The following is a 12,355-nucleotide window of genomic DNA, read 5'->3' as shown; positions in this document are numbered from 1 at the left end:
GATGGAGGGTGTGGATAACCTGAAGTTGACAGGCGAGTCGTCCCATGGCTTTGAGGATTTCATGAGGCTCTTGCTGAGACCTGCATGGGAAAACATCCCCACTACAAGGATTACTGCTCACACCTGGGCTACACCTTATCAGGAACATCTGAGAACCTGGCCTTCCAAGTAATGAGACACATTTCAAGATACTCCATTATAAAAATAAGGAAAATCAGTTTGATTTTATACATCAGAGTTTCCTACAATTTTACACCCCCTCTGTGGGAATTCTTTCGTTATTTTCATCCTTGTTGAAGTAACACCAGAGTATGGAGTTAAAGTGACTTCCTTAACATGGGATCTAAAAGTTCAAATATACTCAGGGCTATTTTCGAGGAAAACCTCTCATCCTGTACCCTTGATGTGGTACACAGAGAAGAGAGCCTCCTTCACAACCAGGATTTTCATAACCTGCCGAGTTCATTGATGACTTAAAATGCAGAAACAATTAGTGAACTCCAGTTTATCAAACTATCTTCTTTATATAAAGAGTTTGTGTAGCAACCTTCTGCATGTAGTGTATAAGCTCCCCAAATACATATAATTGAACTCTCATTCCGTATAGTATTCCGAGGACTTAATAATTTTGTAATATTCTGTGCAGGCAACTAGCCCTAATGCTGGATAAAAAGCCTCACATCCACTGAGACTCCTAATGGAGGTAAATGCAATCATCAACCAGCTTTTGTGCATAGGGAACAATTTTGTGATTTTCCCTGATTGATGCATTACTGGACTTTATTAAAAACCAGGAACTGATATAAGTAGATGTCTAACTAAGGAAAATTTGACAGAAAACTCTTCATGCCAGAAAACATGAATGAGAACAAAGTATGAAGGGGGAGTATCTAAAAGGCAATATTAAAGGGAAGTAAAAAGTTGACGACCTTTGACTTTTGTGCACATTGAATTAATATTCATGAGATAAAATTTGGCAAATTCCCTCTTCAAACAACTGCCAAATGGAATCATAATTGCATTCCTAAGCCTAAACAGAGAAGAGTGCAGTGTATGATTCAGAGCATTGAACCCATAGTTAATACAATTCGCATTAATGAATGATTCGTGAGCAATATATTAAAAATCATTACATTAAGGTACAGTTAAATGTACTTTTACAGAAAATTTCCCTACGAGATAACATTTTTTTTCCTGTCAAGATAACTGAATACCTCCAAAGTCAATAAAACAAACACAAAACGATCCATTACTATGACTTAGAATTTTTAAGTACACAAATGATACCTTTACATGTCATTTAGTAGATAAATTTTATAGTGACTTTCAAGGGGGAAACTCTCTATATTTTTACAAATATATGTTGGATTTCGTTATCCAAATGCTTCACTGGTTCCATGATACTTCTTTTTTTTTTTTTAAAGATTTTATTTATTTATTTGAGAGAGAGAATGAGAGAGAGAGAGCAGGAGAGGGGGGAGGGTCAGAGGGAGAAACAGACTCCCTGCCAAGCAGGGAGCCCGATGCAGGACTCGATCCAGGGACTCGATCCTGGGACTCCAGGATCATGACCTGAGCCGAAGGCAGTCGCTTAACCAACTGAGCCACCCAGGCACCCTCCATGATACTTCTTAACTGTAATTAAACTGTGTCCCAAATCATACTATACCTGGAAATTGAACTATTCATGCTGTAAATTGAAATCTTCAAAGTGAGTCCTTTATAAATAATACACATTAACATAAAAAACTATCTAAATTAAATGAGGTCATTTCTATTTCTCAAAGGAAGTTTGATTTGCAACTCCATCAACTCCAATAAGACATAAAAGAATAAGCAAATAGCAAGGTGAACTTCAATCTTACGAAAATTAAAATCTAACCCCTTGAAGTGAAAGAGCACTGCAAAACCATTGTTTACCAAGTGTTAAAGGTAATAGGACTATAAAGATATACAGATGGCATTCAACCCCATTTTACATATCAAAAGTCTGAGGACAAAATAAATCAGGGAATATGGAATTGTATAACAGCTCCTACTCAATACCCACAAACACAAACAAAAAGAAATAGAGACTAACAATACTAATGTAAGATAAACTTGAGAAAATATACTCCCTCGTGTCAAAAATGGAATGAGGACGCCTGGGTGGCTCAGATGGTTAAACAACTTCCTTCAGCTCAGGTCATGATCCCAGGGACCTGGGACCCAGCCCAGCCGTGGGGCTCCCTGCTCAGTGGGGAGCCTACTTGTGCCTCTCCCTCCCCCTGTTCCTGCTCTCTCTCTCACTCTCTGTCTCAAGTAAATAAATAAAATCTTTAAAACAAATTGTTTAGGAGGGGAGTAAGTATGTTACTTTAATAATAGTAAACTGAATATTATACCATATTCTTTGATAGAAATACTCAATACTATGAAGGTATATCTCATTCGCAAATTGATCTCCAACATGAAAACTACCCTAATTAAAATCTTAAGCAAAATTTCTCTTGAAAGTTGAGAATCTGACTTTTTAATTCATTGGGAATAGACGAAACTATTATGAGGAATAACAAAAAGTAAATAAAACACTCTATCATATATATCATCACTTCTTATAATGTTTTGTAATTCAATGTGATACTAGCCTACGTTAGACAACAGGATGAATGGGACAGAATAAACGAGAAGTAGATGAAAATACATATGGAAATGTAGTTTATGATAAAGAACATGTTGCAAATCAGTGGAGAGAAAATGGGCTATTTATTAGATTGAGGTAAGACTATTGGTTATACACATAGAAAACATAAAAATTGAGCCTGAGCACATACCATGAGCTCAAAATTATTGATAATACAAAAAAGATAAGTAATTCGTGAGGATGTGGAGAAATATAGTTATACACACCAGGTGGGGGTAATCTCATGAAAGACAGAGAGAGAGACAGAGAAGGACAGAGAACATGAGTAATTGAGAAATAAAGGAGCAAAATATATTATAAAATTAAGAATATGTAGGGGCACCTGGGTGGCTCAGTTGTTAAGCGTCTGCCTTCGACTCAGGCCATGATCCCGGGTTCCTGGGATCGAGCGCCGCATCGGGCTCCCTGCTCTGCCGGAAGCCTGCTTCTCCCTCTCCCACTCCCCCTGCTTGTGTTCCCTCTCTCACTGTGTCTCTCTCTCTAATAAATAACTAAAATCTTAAAAAAAAAAAAAATTTGAGAATATGTATACAAAATGACCCAGTAATACCATTTCTAAATATATGACCTAGGAAAACATTACCATTTTTGTACATGTATAGAAATGCTCATTGCAGAATATTTTAAAAATAGAAAGTTTGAAGATAATGAAATTAACTGTTAGTAAGGATCTATATGTATCAATACATTTATGAGTGTCTGGAATTCCAGTCAAACATAACTAAAAACACTGGATGTGAAAAAGAACATACAACATGGCAGGTTATAGGGATTCTACAATCAATAAAGCAGATAATAATATAATAATATATTCAAAATAGCATTGGAAATAAAGGAGGAAAATGTAAGTTGAGGAAAAGTTTATGTAGGACTGGGCAAAATGTTTAATAAATATATATATATATATATATATATATATATATATATATATATATATGTTCATATACTTAGCAACTTGTTGGGACTGCGGAGAAAAAGTATGGGATACTCCTCCCAGGAATGGTGACAACCATATCATTTTCCTATGTTACATCTGAGAGATTCAGCAAATGATATTATAAAAATCTTAAGCCAAATCATTGTACATGTACATGTACATGTAATCTCAGAATGGTCCAAAATATTCAGAATGACTTCTACAGGCCTTGAGTCACCCAGATGGTTAAATTAGCATTAGTCCATGTTTGGTTTATATTTCTTTATAAGGACTATAATGAGTTTGTTTCTCAATCCACAGTGAAAAAAAAAAAAAAAAAAACTTCGATGTATAGTCCTCTTCTGTTAAATAATATACCAACTTCATGGTGACAAGTACTATAAGGAACTCAGTAACTCCTTCATTTAACCATATTACCTCATTTATGTATTCAATAAGCACTTATTGAAAGCTTCTCATGTATCAACTACTATACTAAGAATTTCTGTTTGTTTACTGTTTCCATAATCCTTCGCAGTCCCGTCCCTGGCTACAATTTCATTATATATTTCTCCTGCAATCTGTCTGAGGACCAAGAAACTGTCCACATGTTATAGACCCCACCTAACACCACATTACGAAGGACCAAAAGAAGCACCATGACATCTGAGAGAATAGTCACCATACTAGGAGAAATCTCTCACACTGACTGGCAATCACAAAATAAATATGAACTCATCAGAGAAGAAGATTATATTATATATAAGAATTTTATATATTGTTCATATAAAAATATTATTTATCTATTCGTTCCTTTTGCTTTTTCCCCAAATTCTCTAAATGCTCGCGACTTAGGAACATTTTTCCTTTCTGTACCATCATTTTGAACAAGATTAGAAAAGTTCAACTTGTAAAATACCAATTCTGCATCCAGAACAATAACATAAGTGATACATTGAACTGTTGGCTGAAAAAACATGCACTCCAAACTTAAATTTCATAAATAAACAAAACATTACGTTCTTCCTGGGGAAATCAGCAGAAACGATATAACAGGCTCTTCCACAGAGGCTGAATGTTTGATTCAAATAAGAAAAATGTGAAATTCCTGAGGTAGTTCATTGGCAGAGCAAGCAATGAAATTTGCAATGATTTCAAAGCAAGAACATCTTTAATTTATATATCTCAATAAATGGGGATGCAGCAAAACTCCCACTGTCAACAGATCTCCTGCGAATATCTCTTGTCACTACACAATTATAGGAGCAGTATATCCTGATGCACCAAGACAGCAGATATGGACAGGATGTCCATGGCTAAGCCTTCTAGATCTCTATCCTACTAGGTATGACTATCAATGTTTCCTGCTTTAGAACACAATGAGAATTACACCAAAATACATTCTACATCATTATTCCAAAAGGTACTTTTCAAACCCATACCTCCTGGTAATCAGATTGGGCACGACAAAATGAAGACTAAAGACAATCTGATATGATGCTTGCCCACCCGAATATGCCAATTACCTTACACATAGGGTATATCTGAGTAAATTACTACTCATACTTTGGGCCTGCCTTGATTTGGTATTCCTTAACGTTTTAAAGGATCAAGACAAACAACAAACAAAAGATGATCTAACAACACTTTAAAAACTTCCCTGTGAGGTGAACTCAATAATCTCAGTTATCCCTTTCAATTCTGAGACTAACCACTCCACTGAGAGGGAGGTATTTTTAGGGCCAACCTTGGCATTTTGACAGCCCTGAGGATTTCATTTGGAACAAAACCACAGAGACCCTCCAGAAACGACAAAAATCCTCCTACATTGTCTCAAGAGGAAGAGTATTATTTTAGAATAGTCCTTTGAGCATAGGATATTCTTTCACCAAGAATAACACAGGGCCAAATTTATGTCCTATTATTTGCCAGAGAGCTTTTAATATCCTTGTTATTCATAGACAGAAATTAGAAATTAAATGAAGTTGTGGGTTCCCTTCCTGTCCCAACCACTAACAAAGGGGCAAGGCAGGCTCTAAGAAGAAAATGAGGGAATGAAAAGCAGACTTTCACTTTCTCTGCTTCTATTTTCAGCTCACTGCTCTGTCAGCAAGGGGCACAAAACAGGAGTACCTCCAAAGACTAGTGCCCCCAGGATTAAAACAGGTCCAAGAGAAATAGAAACTGAAGCACTAACAGGAAGGAAAAGATCACAGAATCAAGAGAGTCAAAAAGATGTGAATGTCAGAAAAAGGATTCTAAAGGTTTTTTTCTCTTCCTCTGGAGGTCTCAACTTACCACATACCCTCCATGATAATGACACTTGTCAACGTGTTATTGTCAATTGGTAAATGTGGATTGACACTTATTTACAAAGATACTAAAGAGTATAACTTTAAAAGAAAGCAAAATACTATTTGTTGTATGCATACCAAATGTAGTACCCTGTGAAACTTTGGCTTCTTTTGAGGAAATTTTACGGATACATTCATTCATCTAACATTTGATTACCTCCTAAGATCTAGGCACTGTTCTAGATGCTAGCTATAGAGCATTAAAAAAAAAAAAAAAAAAAGCCAAATCCATGCAAAGTGAGCTTACATTCTGTTTTAGAGAGATAGACAATAAAAATACAACAGAATAATTATGCAGTACGTTAGAAGGTCTTCATACTAACATGGAGGGCGCCTGGGTGGCTCAGTTGGTTAAGCCACTGCCTTAGGCTCTCCTGATCCTGCTTCTCCCTCTGACCCTCCCCCCGCTCATGTGCTCTCTCTCTCTCTCTCATTGTCTCTCTCAAATAAATAAATAAAAAATCTTAAAAAAAAATACTAACATGGAAAAATAAAATGAAGGTAAAGGGAACTAAAAGAGTGGAGAGCAGATTACTTATGATCATAAATGGGGTGGAAAAGGCAGGCCTCATTGAGATAGATTTCGTAAGAGTGTGAACTACATTTCTAAAGCATGGTTTCACAAAGAAGAATAGCATAAGGCCGACAACAAAGTGTGCAATAAACATTCCTGATATTAATAAAAATAATCATTCCTAATTATCTATCGAGAACCTCTGTTCAGATATTATTCTGTTCAATTCATCTCTTTTCAGATATTATTCTAACCGTAGATTTATCTCATTTAAACCTAACCACAATCTATAAAGAGGTAGGTACTATTTTCCTATAATAGGATTTAAATGACATGTAACATAACTCAGTAAGTATTCATCATTATCATAATCATCCCAATCTAGATGATAACACTGAAATGCAGATAAGAAAACTAATATGCCAAAACTCACAGAGATAGTGAAGTGGCAGAACCAGGATTTGAATCCTGGTAAAGTAGTTCCAACACTGAGGTAATGAACATAATGTACATATACTACATGTTTATAAACAAATTAGTGTCAATGGAAAGACAGATGCAGATGTCTTCATGGTTTGGCAACTCCAAAGTTAACGAATATATATTTAGAGAAAGGGCCACAGCCGTTTTAATAGAAAAACAAAGAAAAAATTCATCTCGGTTTGGCAAGGTGAAAAAGAGCAAAACATTATAGAGAGTGACAGTTGGACATAAAGGGGCGCCTAGGTGGCTCAGTCCTTAAGCGTCTGCCTTCAGCTCAGGTCATGATCCCAGGGCCCTGGGATAGAGCCACGCATCAGGCTCCCTGCTTGTCGGGAAGCCTGCTTCTCCCTCTCCCACTCCCCCTGCTTTTTTTCCTGCTCTCTCTCTTTCTGTCAGTTAAATAAATAAAATCTTTAAGAAAAAAAAAGTTGGACATGAGATTTACCACAACAGTATCAATTGAAATATAATTCTGTAACGACTGCAAAAGAATCAAACGAAGGGTCAGATAGGAAATGGATAATCATTTGCTGGATTTTAGTGGATAGTGAAATGTATCCATGTTGTCCTTTTACCTGTTGACGATTGGAAGCATGCTCCCATGTTCATCCACACGCTTGGGCAGCACCTGGCTCTTACATTGGAGCAGGCTGACAATCGTAACACAGAAAAACAAATTCAAAGGTGGAAACATTGAATTAACACCAAGCTTTGCTCTTTAGACATTGGTGGACTCTGTGCTTGTACATGAACAGTAGTTACCTTTATAAATAGGAAATACCCGGCAAAAAATGCACATGCATGTGACATATGCACAGCAGGGTGACAATAATCCCATGTTGCATTTGTAGGTTGCAGGGGTTTTCAACGTGTGTTCATCTGAGTTACACATATTCTTTAAAAAACCCTCAGAGGCTGTCCAACCCAGGGAGGGGGGTGAGTGTGCAGAACTTCAGTTTACTGACTTCCACATTAACTAAATCATGACCACCTTAATTTTCTTATGCATTGGGCTTCTGCATGGCATTTCAAATGACGAGAAAAATCCTATTATTGTTAGCCTTATTTTAAAAATCATTTTGCCTCAGTTACTAGGCACTTTCACATACTTTCCCAGAAATTGTCTTTGCTATCCCATTTTATAGTGGACAAAGCAGAAGATCAGAGAATTAAGGCATTTCACCTAGAATCACAAAGTAGTACATTTTCACACTAGGACTCAACCACAATGTTTTGAATTCCCAGTCTAGTTATCTTTCAGTTACAACAATGATGGCCACCTGTGTACAAATATAAAATGCTTTACATTAAGTATTTTTTCTACCTTCAATGAGATTTAAAAGACAAATAAAATTATAATTTATATAAAGTGTACAATATGATGATTTGATATATGTATACATCGTAAAAGAATGGCCACCACCACCAAGCTGATTAACCAATGCATCGCATCACATAGTTACCCTTTTTTTGGCTTGAGAATGCTTAATATCTCTCTTAGCAAACGTCAATTACAATACAGTATTATCAATTATAATCACCATGCCATGAATTAGATCTTCAGAAATTCCTTATTTTATGACGACTACATTTTACCCTTTAACCAACCTCGGCCATTTCCCCCACCTCTCCATCATTGACAAATTCCATCCTACTTTGCATTTGACCTGCTTTTCTACAAAACATCCAAGTGGAAAATATAGTCTGTTTGTGGTCAGAACATTTATGATCTACTCTCTCAGCAATTTCCAAGGATGTATGTGTTGTTAATTATAGTCACCCTGTTATATATTAGATCCCCAGAACTCACTCATATTATGATTGGAAGTTTGTATACTTTAACCAAAATCTCTCCACACACACACCAGTACCACCAGTCCATATGCCGAAGCATATACCCTTCTAGTCACTATTTCTATGAGATTGGCTTTTTTAGATTTCACATATAAGTGAGACTATACATTATTTCTCTTCCTCTCTCTGACTTATTTTCCTTAGCATTATGCCCTCAAAGTCCACACATGTTGTAGAAAATAGGATGATTTTTTGTTTATAAGTGAAAGATATTTCATTGTATGTGTGCGAGGGGAGTGTGTATGTGTATCTCACGTGTTCCTTACCTGTTCCTTTATAGAAGGACACATACAGGAATTCCATGTCTTGGCTAATATGAGTAATGGTGCAATGAATATAGTGCAATTTTCTATTCAAGACAATGATTATATATATTTAAATATATAACCAGTAGTGGGATTATTGATTTTATTTTTGGAGGGACCTTTATATTGTTTTCCACAGTGGCTATACCAATTTATATTCCCAACTATAGTGGAAGAGGGTTCCCTATTCTGCACAACCTCGCCAACAATTGTTATTGTTTGTCTTTTTGACACTAGCCATTCTAACAGGTAGGGGGTGATACCTCACTGTAATTTTGACTTGCATTTCACTAATGATGATGTTCTTTATTAAATTTACCTACTGGACATTTCACTGTCATCTTTGGAAATAATTTCTATTTAATTTCTGTGTCCTCTATCTGATGGCATTATTTCTGGGGAATTTTTTTCCTATTGAATTATATGACTTCCTTACATATTATGCATATTAAGCACCTAACAGATGTGTGGTTTACAAATATATTCATACATTCTATATTTTTACTTTTTATTCTGTTTATTATTTCTTTTTCTACTAAAACTTTTTAGTTTGATATAATCCCAGTTGTTTCTTTTTATTTTCTTCCTTATTTTTTGGTGTCATATGTAAAAAATCATTGCGAAGACCAAAGTCAAGATATTTTTCCCTGTGTTTTCTTCTAGGATTTTTATGGTTTCAGGACTTATACATAAGTCTTTAATACATTTCAAACTAATTTTTATAAGTAGTGTAAGACAAGGGTCTAATTTAATTATTTTGTAAGTCAATATGCCATTTACCCAACACCATTTACTAAAGAAATTATCCTCTCCCCAGTGAGTATTCTGGGCTCCCTTGTAAATTACTATTTAACTTTTTATGTATGAGTTTTTTTTTTCTCTCAATTCTCAACTATACTAAGTTGACATTCTTTTGCCAGTACCATACAGTTTAGATTACTATAGCTTTGAAATATAGTTTGAAATCAGGAAGTGTGATGAATCCAGCTTTGTTCATAACAGACATGAAACCTATTATTTCTCAGGGCTTTCCTGCAGAGTTTTGTAAAGGAGATAATGTTTGAACTGACCTTTCGAGCATGATTTGATGATCTTACAAGAAAAGAAGGGTATTTCAAACAAAACAAAAAGTATTTACACAGGCAAAAACACTATGTAAGTTAAGACAGTTACAGAAAATTTTTATCATTCCAGTAAAAGGGGAGGGGAGAGGATAAGGAGGGGAGGGGGAAAGGGAAATGGGAAATGAGAGATATTCTATACTATATAGCAATAGTTCCCCAAATTTCTAGTCTCTGAAGCCCCTTATTTTTTAAAGACTCCAAAAAGCTTTCGTTTATATGAGCCATATTTATTGATATGTATTATATTAAAATTATAACTAAGAAATTTTGCAAACTCTAAAATACTAGAATACATAAGCACACTTTCTGTTGGCTGACAAAATGATGATGCCATCACATATTACGTATCTCTTGCAAAACTTCACTGTATAATTTTGAAATACTGACCATGGAAAAGCTATTTCCCATTGTATGAAAAGGTGGCATTTCAAGGAGATGGAGTGAATGGTAACAGCAGTATAGCATAAATATTAGTCAAGCATCTATGTTAGGTTTATAAAAACACAATTTCAATATGGTGCCTTCACCTATGATCATGTTGAAGAAAACATCTATATTTTTATCTCTGCCATGGAATAAGATCCCAAGATTTACCCCAATCCACCCCTACTAGACATTTCTCAGTGAATATACTACGCCTAAGCTCAGTACTAGGACATGAAGGTCAATTAGAATTCATTCACAAAACATTCCTTGAGAATCTCTTACGTGTCAATCATTATTTTAAGGGTAGAGGAACCAGCGGTAAATTTCACAAATAAAACTATGTGATCTCAAGAAACTGGCATTCATTCTGGTGAGGATAACAGATACTTAAAAATTAACTGAAATATGGAAAATACCAGAATGTGATAACTGCCATGAAGTAGCATACTTTTTAGTTGAGCCAACTAAAACACACAGTCCTATTAGCATGTAAATTAAACTTCATCTTTGCCTTTCCTTGTAGAACTAATTCATTTTCACTATGACAGCAAAAGGATACATAAAACAATCTAGACCATCGATACTCTATGCTTAGTTTAGCTGGTTATAGAATAGAGGAAATAAATTCATATGAAAGAGCAAATCTTATTTGAGCATATTACTATTGAATTTCATACATGATAACAAACTACATTTTGACTCCAGCATGCCATCTGAAAAATAGATGTCCCTGATTAAGCGGAATACTTTGTAGGAGACTATGAAAATACATTGAAACAACCCATCCTCAAACCTGAAGTTACAATTATAAGGTCATACCTTACTGAAAACAAATCAAGAATGGCATTTTCACTCAGTAACTAAAGAAGAAACAGATGATGTACACATAAATGTAGTACATTGAAGACAGCACATGTTCTATATTTAAATCAATTCAAGGGGTAAAACAAGCCAAAATTAGATCATGCACATAAGGACAGCCACTTTCATTCCAAGGAGATGCTTTGAAGTGAAATGTTTAGGAATGACCACTAAAACAGCAGTATCAGCACAGACATATTTGACTAGTTATTTGAACATTTAATGCAAGAACACAAATACGAAGTATAGGATTAGGGACATATGCTGAATGCCTTGGTAGCAGTCTATAAGCAGTTTTCTTTTCCTTAATAGGTATTTGCAAAAAATCAAATAAATGAAAAACGTTGCTGAAAGAATACACAGGTATGCCTCTGAAACATAAGGACTTCTATAAAGAATCACTGAATTTAAAATTGTAAGCTGCATCCATGAATAAAGGAGGTTGGTCTATTTGAGTACATTTCAATCAACTGAGGAAAAATATACTCCTTAAAATTACATTATTTTGGGGGCGCCTGGGTGGCTCAGTCGTTAGGTGTCTGCCTTCGGCTCAGGTCATGATCTCAGGGTACTGGGATCGAGCCCCACATTGGGCTCCCTGCTCGGCGGGAAGCCTGCTTCTCCCTCTACCAGTCTCCCTGCTTGTGTTCCCTCTCTCGCTATCTCTCTCTGTCAAATAAATAAATAAAATCTTTTCAAAAAATTACATTATTTTTATGTAAGACTTTAAATCTAAAAACAATTAGTAATTAGGGCTTGATAGTTGGCTTATAGCCATTCTTCAAAATCCAGGTGAAGGTAAAAATCATATAATACCAAGAATAATATGCAAAGT

Source organism: Mirounga leonina, unplaced genomic scaffold, assembly GCF_011800145.1.
Source record: "Mirounga leonina isolate KUSES-001 unplaced genomic scaffold, KU_Mleo_1.0 Mir_101664, whole genome shotgun sequence".
NCBI classification, from domain to species: Eukaryota; Metazoa; Chordata; class Mammalia; order Carnivora; family Phocidae; genus Mirounga; species Mirounga leonina.
This window is presented reverse-complemented; position numbering follows the sequence as displayed.